The sequence below is a fragment of the Trichosurus vulpecula genome, chromosome 5, assembly GCF_011100635.1.
Source record: "Trichosurus vulpecula isolate mTriVul1 chromosome 5, mTriVul1.pri, whole genome shotgun sequence".
Classification (NCBI taxonomy): Eukaryota; Metazoa; Chordata; class Mammalia; order Diprotodontia; family Phalangeridae; genus Trichosurus; species Trichosurus vulpecula.
This window is the reverse complement of record NC_050577.1, coordinates 104,498,017-104,510,835: the sequence shown is the minus strand read 5'-3', so window position 1 is coordinate 104,510,835 and position 12,819 is coordinate 104,498,017.

Here is a 12,819-nt window from a genome sequence, read left to right as displayed (position 1 = left end):
TACACTCTTTAGCCATCATCAAATGTCATCTGACCAGAACTCAGTCTCCTACTATTGGCTCTGGTCTTAGCAACTCCTTTTAGGACCCTGGGGGCTTCACGCCCACATAGGCTTAAGCACCTAGTAGATTGGAGTTTGGGCCAGGGGCTTTGCACCAAGTAAGGCTCAATCAAAGACAATTAATCTATCATTCTAAAACAGTAAAAAGTCCCAATTTAATTGCCTTCCCTTCTCCTCTCCAAAAAAAAAAACCAACATAAACCCCAAATAAACAATGAAGCTCTGTGTAAATGAGTTGTTTCTTGAATTATCACTTATTTTGGGAAAGTAGGATGCTCTATCCTAAGAACACCTTTATTTTGCAAATTTAAAAAAAAAAAACTTAAATGAGCCAAAAGTTGTTTACAACTCACTTCTAAAAGAGCAAGGAAATATATCATTAATGAAAATATTTGCTTAATTAAGAAATCTGTTAAGATGATGTTAATAAATCTAATAAATTTTCAATTTTTTTTTAAAAAGAGGGGCTTAGATCGGATGGCCTCTGCAGTAAAGCTATGACCCAATGACCTTAACTAGGACTAGGATCTTGCTTCACTCAGACTTGTCTGCTACTTTACTCATCTTTTCCTTCACTGGTCTTAAGTACTTTCTATAATGAAACCTTGACTTAGTATTTGTATTGGTGCCTGTATCTCCTGGACTCAAGCTCACTTTCCAATTGAAATAGTCCTTTTGCATTTCCTTCTGTTTTCTCTGCATGTGCTGTCTTGATATTGAACTATTGATGTTACAGCTCAGAGATCTTTTGTGCCCTTTTCTTTACGTGGCATGTTGGGAGAAGGAAAAGAGAGATGATTTCATGTCGTACAAACGCACTTTGACTCTTGATTTTCTAAGGTATGTTAGAGGTGGTTTGACCTTTTCAAATACACATCCAATTTCAAATCCACTGGATTTTTTCCATGATGATAACTTTTGAAAAGTCTAACATTTTCCAAACTTATAAAGAACTTTTAAAAAGTTTTCGGCTTTTCCAAAACTTGCTTTTTTTCAAAATTCGACCTTTATCACTTACCCTTCTCTAGTAAGACAAAGGATCAGATTTTCAAAAGGTCTTTAAACTTTGTAAGATATTTCTTTGGAGTTCATCTAATTTGTTTCCTTTTTCTGGAAGAGAAGTTTACTCAAGTCATCTCTGAATGACGTGTGTCTAGATGTTGGCCTAAGAAATCACCAGAGAATTAGTTCCATGGGGTTCAGAAAGTGTTGGGTTGAAAGTGAATTTCATAGTAATAGTTGGACAGAAGCTATAAATTCTCTATTTTGTCTCCCAGAATGTGTCCCAAGCATTTACTTTCAGAGGATGGAGTTGAATAACCAACTCTGAAAGATCATGACCTAAGGCAGTTAATTTTGGATTCATTGAGTCATCTAGAGGAGAGAGTACTAGATTTGGAGTCTAAAGACATGTTTGATTATCAAGTCTATTATTTCCTACTTGTGTGGACAAGTCATTTGACCAGTCTAGGCTTCAATTGCTGTTGTTGTTTGTCCTTCATTTTCAAGGAGGACCAACGACATCATGAGGATGACGTCTTGATTTGCAAGTGAATTGGATTTTAGTGAGGTAGGGCTGTGCAAAATCATCAGCCTCACTGTCTCCTCCAGAGTCATTAGAGTCTAATAACAACACAAAAGTCAAGATGACTGGTGATGGTCCAGGGTTTCACCTACCTCATGTACTATAATACTGCCAAATAAGAATAATGACCTTAGAAAGGGTGTTGAACATCTCATAGTGTTCCACCAGAGGGCAGACTGGTACCTCCCTGTGATTTTGTAGAAGTCCACCATATTGCTGGAGAAAGAGGAGGAGTGAGGAAGAAAAAAGAGCTGAAGAGAAAATAACTCAACTGCCTCATCCACAATCTTTTCTTTAAGGAAAACGAGAGAACAAGGGAGACCAATAATAGAGATGCTGAGACTGTTGTTGCTTCTTGGGCCAAGTAAGTCCACAGAACTCGGAGAACTGGTAGGGTAAGAGGGAAGACCTATGTGTTGTAGAGTATACAAGGGGTCCCTGAGAGGACTATACTCACTAGCCAGGAGAGAAGCAAAAGTACAGGAAAGTTCTGATTGGGAAAACACCCCCTGAAGCTAAGATTGAATCATGGTCCTAAGTTCTTAGAAGACAATTACCAAATTGTGATGGGAGAAGAGTGAGGAACAAAGGGAGGAAGGAGAACATAGAGCTTTTGAGTTCTAGATTTATTTGACTCCAGACCAACTATGCTTATGACCTCTTCTTCACCAGGTTTTGGGCTTGGAGCTCTTATCTCACAAAAGCCACACCAAGGGATATGGAGGAGTGGAGATTCAGTGCAGATCCAATGTCACCTGATTGACATCAATGTTTTAGTCACTATGTGGTATCAGCAGCTTCCAGGGCAGAGCCTGGTACTGATTGCCCTTGTCAATTTAGGCTCTCTCCCAGACTATGAGAAGGGCTTTGATTCAGCCAAGTTCCCCATCAAGCAAGAAGGTTCAGAATCCTTCCTAAACGTGACTGGTGTAAATCCTAGTGACAGCGGCCTCTATTTCTGCAGTGCCAGGGACACAGTGAGGAACCTGGCTCAAATGCCAAAGCAAAAACATTAGCTTCTTCTCTCTCAGACACCTGAATAAGATTGTAGAGGAAGGCAAACCACAACTATGGCTAAGATAGTTCTGTATGCTGGGGCATGGGCTTAGGCAAAGATAGAGTCTGGTGCCTATAAGGAGAAAGAAGTGCAATCAGACAATAGAAAGCAGGGACCCCAAGGGATTTTGGGATAAAGTTACTTCTCACAAAATATCTTAGAAACATTGCTCAACTCCCAGAATATTTCAAACACGTGAGAAAGAGACTTATGCCTTCATCATAGGACTAATCCATATAACTCTAAATATACTACTAGAATTAAATTTATATCTACAAGATTCTTTCACATTGCAGTGTGTGCCTTTCCACTCTAATCATTAAATATGTTATCAGCACACCATTTCAGCACAGCTGATACATGTCAGAGGCAGGATTTCAACCCAGCTCTGATTCTTCCTCCAGTATTCTGTCCATTACATCTCACAATCTTTAAAAAACTGAATCTTAGAAAGTTTTCCATTGTTACACAGTTGTATCTATCCAGTATGTAACGCTTCCTCTGCCATCTTGTAACATTACATGGTATAACCTAGACTGCCATCTGCTTTGTCAAACACTACTCCAGGCTCTTCCTTAAACTCTTCCAAAGAGAAAGTCTGGATATAATTTCTTATGTGCTCCCTCCTGTGACAGACAGCAAGCAGCCCGGTGTTCATTGGTGAGAGGAGCTGAGCAAACACACCTAGCAACTTAGGTGAATGTAAGGTTTCCAGGTGAGGGAAGCTCTCTATATCATTCCTCTGATGGGAAGAGAATAAGATTTAGAAGTATAAATTTATCCTTAAGTATCAAGCTTATCTGTGCCAAGAATGTCCTTACTCAGAGAGAACTAAGGGATATTTGAAAGCATTATGCTTTCTAAACTTTTTAACATGAAAATGTATCTTTTGGTATTTTGATATTCAGACTCATAACATGGGAACACTGGAGCTTTGTTTGACAGCATTGAATTTTAGAGGCCTATTATTCCTTTTGAAGGACAAAAAAAAACAGTTTAGTACCTATTTAGTAAAAGCAGTTAGTGAAAACTGGAAGCTACCACATGGCATTCTTCTGTACCTCATATGAGTTTCTCTCCAGCTTGGTGCCTTTTATACCTTCTGCCTGGGTGGGAAATTCCCAAGCAGCCGCATGGTGTCCCAGGGTATCCAACTCTCTGACCCAGGGTCATTTCCTTGGGACTCTTGCTGCATTGGTCTTTTGTGCCCTGAGATCTGAGGTCTCCTTTGCTTAGCTGAACTTTCTTAAAAAGGTGGTTTAAGGGTGCCTTTCATGCTTTTTGCCTACTGATGGGTTTTGAGGTACTTGCCCCAGGAACCAGAATTGTTAGTTGTGGGTTCATTCATTCGTTTGTTCCATAAATGAAAACTTATTAGACAAAGATATTGGATAGAAGGCCTTCACTATGGTGATAGCAGTGAAAATAAAGAGGGGGAGGTTATTAATAGTATGGAAAGAAGATAAGGGAGAGACATGAAAAAATTTTCTGCATTTTGAAGTCAAAGGCCCTGGATTAAAATCCTATCCTTTTCCTTATCATTTGGGTGACCATGGGGGAGTCATTCAACCACTTTAGAATTCAGTGTGAGGAGGTTGGACTAGATCCCAGGTGTCAAACAAATGGCCCATGGGTGTCCTAGGGTACACAAGCCTTCCAAGGGCTGCCTGAACCAGATTAAAAGGTAATTGGGAAATATTTAACAAAATAAATAAAAATAAAATAAAATTTATATAATGTTATGTGTGGTTGTCTGAGTCATTATGCAGACAAAGGAGATCTTTTTGCAGGGATTATTGTCCCCTGTTTCTATTTGAGTTGAACATGCCAGACTAGATACCTCTAAGTTCCCTTCCAGCTCTGAGCGGGGCTCCCAAGACATCTATTAGAAGACTTTGAGGGGTTGGCTTCTCTATTGGTCAATTATAGTTAGACCCCCCTCCCCTGACAGTGAGTGCTGTAAACCGGAATGCCAGTAGTCTCTGTATTTCCAGGATTTGTGCACATAGCAAGAGAAATGGATAAAAGACCTCAGAGAGAAATTGTGTACCTCCCCTCCCAGCCCTCCACCCACCATGATCAAGCCTTGGCGATCGCTGCCAACGAAAGCAAAGCAGAACGACAGTTGAGACAAGTGGAATAGGTATTTATATAGCACCTACTATGCACCATAAACTGTGTTAAGTGCTTTAAAAAAATCTCATTTGATCCAGAACAACAATCCTGTGAAGTAGTTGGTATTATTGCCTCCTTTTTACAGTAGAGGAAACTGATACAAAGTGAGGTAAAGTAACTAGCTTAGGGTCAAACAACTGTGAGTGCCTGGGGCCAGATTTGAATTCAGGTCTTCCTGACTCCATGTCCAGCACTCTATTCACTGTGCCACAAGCTTCAATGAGTATAGTGAATGCAAGGTGGAGGGGGAGAAATCAGACTTGATACCTCTAAACACAGGAGGGTTTAGTTGCAGAAAACATAGTCTAAGTGTCTCTCACTTGGTGTGTGACCAACCATAGCCCAAGCAAGTATGCCCCAATTGCAGCTCTGGTCACATCACGGGCACCATGTTTTTCAACTGTGCGGTTGTTTGTCTCCTTAGAATAGGTGAGACTAGGCTAATGAGAGAAAATCCCTGACCTCCACTTGCCAGGACCTAGTATGAAAGTATAGAAATTTTGGATTAAAGCTTCTTTCCATGGCTTCTAAAATCATTCCCATCCAAAGTGTACTTCCCAATACAGCCATGGGGACAAGTGAGGAGTGTGGGTGCGGAGAGGTGTAGCTTACTTATAACTGTGTGAGAAGCTGCCCTCTTTGCCCTCTTCTGGACAATCACCCTGATGGCCTGGGAGGCTGGGCAGTGTTGGGCAGTCTGTGAGAGTCTTACCCTACACAGCTCTCTTGGGGAACATTTTAGTTTCTCACTTTACCGAGTACTGAGAGGTCAAGATATGCCAGTTCTTATCCATGGAAGGGGAAGAAAATGATAAAGAAGAGAAGTTGTGAAATCATAAAAAGAATGTGTTGGGGGGATTTTTGGTTTGGAGGAGGCTAGAAGATGAGCAGCTGAGCCAGAGGTGACTGTGGGAGTGGGTATATGGGTAGTGATGGGAGAGTCTGACAAAACTAATACGACATGCTGAGGTAGCTCAGATGGGCATGGAGGAAAGACTGGCATAAAAGGATTTAGGCGAGTCTAAATGATGTGGTTTAGGAGTACAAAGACCCCAAAACTATCGAGGTACAGGGCAGAGTCATCTGGAAAGAATTCTCGGCCTCAAGCAGTCTTCCAGTAAAGTGGCAAAAAGTTTATTGTAGTAACACATAGTGGACAGAGTTCCTTAGGGAACTTGCAACCTAACGTACGCTAGGGTGACACTAGTGTTTATATAGAAAACGTTTTGTGAGTGGTATGCCAAGTATGCTAAATAGACAGTGAACATAAAGTTTCTGTACCTTTGGCACTGTGGCCTGAGTTCGGTGGGGTACTTCTGAGAGGTGTGTCTTTGGTCTGTTAGATCTGTTACGAGATGGGCTCAAGAATTGAACTCTATAGCTTGACCTGTGGATTGTATACAGTATCTGTGGGAATCAGTACATGATTGTTCTGCTGGCATAAGATAGTCCTGTTCATACAAGGGAAATCGCAAAGGCCCACTCATGAGTTCTTGCTAGAGATAGGGTCTTTGGGCTAGGGAGAGATATGTTCCTAGCCTTGGGGTCCAAACACAAGTACCCCATCAAAAGTACTGCCAAAGGTGTTCTGTCCCTGGAGACACAGCTAACACAGAGCAAGAAACAGACTAGTGCTTGCTGACTCTGCCCTGGTGGCCACTAGGAGGCTCTGTGGTTCCACTAAAAATGCCGAGGGGACTGGGAATGTCCCCCAGGGGAGACAGTGTGAGGTGGGACAGGGAGATTAGGTCTGGGTGAAGGAATTAAAAAAGGACCCTTAGTAGTAAAGGCTTAATTGTGTTTTAGGAATTCTAAAGTCAGTTCCAGGATGGGAGATATAAATACAATCAATACAAAGGACAAACACCCACTACTGAAGGGGGCTGGCAGAGGACAGCAAATGACTCTTTGTGGGAGATAAAGTCAATGGTGTGTAGTGATAGAACTTGTAAGTAAAGAGAGAGTTGAGTCCCACTTGCCTGTGGAATCCACAGAATTCTGAGAAAGAGCAAAGAGAGGAGCTTTGCATAGTGAAGGGGAAAACACACACACACACACACTCACACTCACACACACACACACACACACACACTCTCTCTCTCTCTCTCTATATATATATATATATATATATATATATACAGAGAGAGAGAGAGAGAGAGAGAGAGAGAGAGAGAGAGAGAGAGTGAGTGTGTATCTTGGGGGTAACTCTGATGACTTGTCCCTGAAAGGAGCCCTAAACTTCAGTCGTGGATGACAAGGGTGTCCATGGAATCTACACAGAATCCTGAGTGACAGGGGAGATGATCCCTCTTGGTTATGGTGATTTCCCTTTCTTAATTATTTCCTATTTATCCTGTATACAGCATGTTTCTATATCTTTGCATACTGTCTTTTCCATTAGACGTTGAGCTCCTTGAGGGCAGGGATTGTCTTTTGCCTCTTTTTGTATCCTCAGTGATCATTATAGTGCCTGACACATAATTGGCACTTAATAAATACTTATTAAATTAACGAGTCAATCAACAATCCTTTAATTAAACTCTTACTATGTGCCAGGTGCTGTAAAGACTAGTTTAATTCCATATTACTCTGTAAAAGGCAGTGAAGAGAATGACACAAGAAAGATGGTTAACAAGGCCAGTGACATCATAGGTAGATCCCACCGAATAGAGAGAAGAGATTCCCAGTGCCCCAGCCTTCACACAAGCAATGTCAAATGACCGGCCATAGTCCACACAGGCATATCCCAATTGCAGCTCTGATCCTACCATGGGCTCCAGTCTTTTCTGCTGTGTGGTTGTTTGCCTCCTCAGAGTAGGTGAGTCTGGGCCAATGAGGGAAATTTCCTGACCTTAACTGGCCAGGACCCAGTTTGAAAGCTTTTCCTCATGGTTTACTGTTAATCTCCTCGCTTCTATCTCTTTCCATCACAGATTTCACAGACGGCAAAGTTACCCAAACCCCAAAATACCTGGTTACAGTGGCCAGTCAGCCTGTGGTCCTGAGATGTGAACAGGATCAGGAAGAAGACAATATGTATTGGTACCAACAGGAAATGGGACAAGAACCAAAATTAATCTTCTACTATTATAACAAGTATGAAACACGGGGAAACAACACTCCTCATAACTTCCATGGCAGTCGACCAAGTGCTTCCCTCTGTTACCTTAACATCACATCTGCAGGTGTTGGGGACTCAGCCACATACTTCTGTGCTGGTGGCAGCATAACACAGCACTGCAGAGTCACCTCTTCTATTGGCACAAACCTTCTGTGTCTCCAACAATCAACGGCTACTCTCAGGGACCTTAAATGTGGCTTTTAAGGATCTCAACCTATCTCTAGAACAGGTTTGTGGCTGTACCTACTCCACTTGGAGGGGAAGGGGGAAGATGGGCATGAACTCTTAAAAAACTGGCATGAGCATAATAAGGACTAAGGAGGGCTCCCAGTTGAGCCACTGAACAATATTGGATAAAGTACTGAGGTCAGGGAGTTCTCTGGTCTGAGCAAGAGAGGAAGAAAGGGTTAATGGAAATATTAAATGAGAGAGTGAATCACTCTATGAATATTTCTGGAAAATTCACAGATTAAAGGGAGGACACCTGGATGGGATGAGAGGATTAGAGAAGTGAAGGTGTGGGAGAATTGAAGCAATCTGGTGGAAGAGGTGGGACAGAATTCTACTTTTTTTAAAAAGAAAGCCAGAAGAGTATAAAGAACACTGGGTGCCCAGGTGGGCCAAGGAATCTGCTGGTGATTATGAAATCTTAGGCAAGAAAGGAAAGACTTTAGGGAGACCAGGTACCCCACAGTGTCTCCCCTCCCCTTCCAGCTTCCTTTTATGTATTTTCTTCCCCCATTAGATTGTAAGCTCCTTGAGGGCAGGAACAGTCTTTCTTTTTCTTATTTGTGTCTCCAGCAGTTAGCACAGTTCTTGGCACAAAGTAGGCACTTAATAAATGTTTATTCAATTGAATTGAGTTGGTAAGGAGTAGTTAGGATCTTTTTAGGATGGGGAGATTTGGAAGTGATGCCTTCAGTTTCAACATATTCTTCATTCTATATTTCCTGTTTTTCTCTAACACATGCCTCTCTTCTGTCTCCTTATGCCTAGGCTTCCAACAACATCCAATTATCCAATCCCACTGCTTAAAGCTCCAATTTTTCATACTGACTCCCTCTCTTTGGTCCCTTACAAATGTCCTCTCACCCATTCTCACTCCACAACTGTGCTTCCTTTATTATCTTCATCTTTCTCTTACTGCTTCTTTCTACTGTTCTTTGTGGCATACTACACTTTTGGTTTTGTTATATTTTGTGGGCAAACTTCCCTACATCTTAATCCAATTTCTCCTATTTTCTTTCTGTCTTCTGTCACTTCGTTGCTTTAACTGCAACATGGTTCTATGATGAAGACAACACATCTTCTCTTGGGCTATTCCTTTGGAAGTTTTACTTTCTCCCTCTTCCCTGGGCCTTTTTGGATACTCTAATGCAAGTTCTGGATTCTCTCCCTGGTCCCTAGCTTTTGAATCCTAGGCTCTAATTGTCTACCTTCTCTTACAATGACTGAAGCTATCCATTGCCCCCTCTTGCCACTGACACTGATTTTATCTTCCCAGATGACTTTAACACCAGGTTCATATTTCTCTACAACCTGTCTTCCACCATCATCCTCACTGGTTCCAACTTTGTCATTGGTAACCCATCTGATGACCCAATCTCATCACTCCTTGAATGGCTTATTTTGTTGACTTGACAGACCTTTGTCTCTACTCCACCTCAGGTGTACTTCAAGAAGATCCCATACTGGGCTACGTTACAGGACACTGCTTCACTTCCAATATTTCAACTCTCTCCCCTCACCACCCCATCTGATCATAGCACCCTTACTTTCCAGCTTTCCTTCATGCCCATCATTCCCTAAACCAGTTCGTTACTGATAATGGGACATTTTTAGGCACTCAATCTTTTGCTATTTACTCCATCCACTAAACCCCTTCTAGGCAGATTTAAATCTTTATTCATTGTGGATTCCAGTTTGAGACATTTTAGTGGTGCTCTGGCCAACGCAGACTCCATCACCTATCTGACTTGTCATCATAATACAAACAGACAACATATGTAATGCTATATGCCCATAACATGTACTTAGCAATTATTAGTTGAATAATGATAATGTATATTAAAAATAGATTAAAACATGATTTTATTGATGTAGGAAGATACTAGGGGATACTTTGTTGAACAATACGGATTGTAACTTATTGTATTAAAATAGTTTCCTGGAAGCATAAGAGGTGAAGTGATTTTTCCTAGAGTCAGCCTACGTGTGCACGCCGACAGGCACACATTCACATATGCGCACACACACAGAGTTGTCCCTCAACTTTTACCAGGGTTAGGGGTATAGGACCCCTTTGAATGTGAAAAATCATGAATAACTCTAGGACCCCCTCAAAACACCTAATTTTTAAAAATAATTCTGATCATATTTATTGAACATACAAAACAAATAAAGTGATACATTAAACCCATAAAAGTTGCCCTTTCTATGTGATATTAGTATCTTGCACAGCATACAGAGTCTTATAAGTCTCAGGTGTAGCTGTAGCAACTTCTTCATGGTTTTCTGTCTCCTGTGAAAAACACAAGGTACAACCATCAAGATGGATAACTGAGTCCGGATGATAGTGAGACAAAGAGGAGGTGTTTTCGAAGGGAGTATGTAGCCCATGGTTCTTTCGTGCACTGAAACTTTTAAGAAAATTTAACTGTTAAATGTATGTATTTTATGTAAATTTTTGGTAGTAAATGATAAACTTTTGAAAAATATATATTTATGACTTATTCATTTGGAGTTTTTTGTTGGTATGTTGCACATCTCCAAAAATTCTCATTTATTTATTGATGGCCAACCCATGCATAATCAAAATTGTGAAGCCCTGGAATGTTGAGGGATGACTCTGTGTGTGTATGTGTGTGCAAACACATACATATAAATATATATATATATATATATGTATACATATATATACTGTATATACATACATGTATCTACATACATGCATACACACATACAAGCATAGACAAAATGTTATTTTCTCTCTCTTTCTCTCTCACATACACACACACACACACACACACACACACACACACACGCACGCACACACACACAGAGCTAGGTGGAACAGTGAGTAGAGTAGAGGCCTGGGCCTGAAGTCAGGAAGATCCAAATTCAAATCCAGCCTCAGACATTTCCTAGCAATATGCCCCTAGGCAAGTCACTTAACCCTGTTTGCTTCAGTTTCCTCAGCTATAAAATGAGCTGGAGAAGGAAATGGCAAACCACTCCAGTATCCGTGCCAAGAAAACCTCTAATGGGGTCACAAGGAGTCAGATGTCACTGAAATGATTGAATAGCAACAATAACATACATGCATACACACACATATACATACATACAAACATGCATGCATGCATAGTACGGTTGTTTGTTTGTTGTCCTTGGTTCTTGAAGAGGACAGAAATGACATCATTATGTTAAAGCCAAGTTATGGTGTGTCTGACTGTGGCTGATGCCACAGGGCATGCACAAATAGTTTAGTTTGAACATTTGGCGGGGTTCTCTCAATTTCTGCATTTTGCATTTTTTTTTGAGCTGTTTTAATTCTACTTTGCTCATAGAGCACAGGACCTTCTCTGATGAGGGCATGCCATGCTGAGCCGTCCTGTGCGCTTGTATCTCCTATGTCCCACAATCAACGACAGCGTTTTTAAGAGAGACCTTGGGAGTTCCTTCTATCGTTTATTCTGACCACCATGTGAGCACCTTCCTTGTGTGAGTTGTCTGTAAAATAATCTTTTAGGCAAGTGTATGTTTCTCATTTGAACAACATGCCCAGCCCATTGTAGTTGCACTCTCTGCAGTAGAGTTTGAATGCTTGGCAGTGTAGCTTGAGAAAGGACCTCAGTGTCTGGTCCATTATCTTGCCAAACAACAGTTCATATGCAATTTACTGGCATGGCGCTGGTAGAATGTTCAGGTTTCACAGGCATGCAACCATGAGGTCAGCACAACAGCTCTGTAGACCTTCAGTTTAGTAGTCAGTCTAACACTTTCCTTCAGGCCTCCCAAATACCGAGCTAGCTCTAGCAATGCACACTTCAACCTCATTATCAGTGTGTACATCCCCGAAAAGTATACTGCCAAGGTAAGTGAACTTATGCACAGTATTCAAAACTTCTCCTTTTGCTGTAATCAGTGGTTCCATGGATGGATGGTGTGGTGCTGGCTAAAGGAGCACCTGGGTTTTTTTGTGGGGTGGGGGGTTCATTGTTAGGCGGAAATTATCACAAGCAGCAGAGAATCAATCTATACTTTGTTGTATCTCTGCTTCAGAGGCTGCACTGAGTGCACGATCATCCGGGAACAAAAAAAATCACACAGCAACTCTCCCTCTACTTTAGTCTTGGTTTGTAGCCTTTCCGAGTTACCTAAGTTATCATTGGTGTGGCAGCTGCCTTCAACTGGAAGAAATTCATCTGACAACATTGTTGGGAACATCATGTTAAAAAGCTTGGGAGCAGCACACAGCCTTGTTTCACTTTATTGATGACTGGGAAAGCATGAAAGCATTATTCACTATCTAGAAACACATACGTGCATGCACACACACGCACACATACATACACATACATAGACACCACACACAAACACACACAGGCATACAAACACAGCAGTCCCTCAACATTCAATGCGGTTACAGCTATAGGACCTCTGTGTATGTGAAAAATCATGAATAATTCTAGGCTCCCTGCCAAACCCCTTTATATTTAATAATTCTGATCATATTTCTTTAACACATTGTAATTCTCATGTGATATTAATATCTAGCAAAGCATACAGAGTCTTGGAAGTCTTAGGTATAGCTATAGC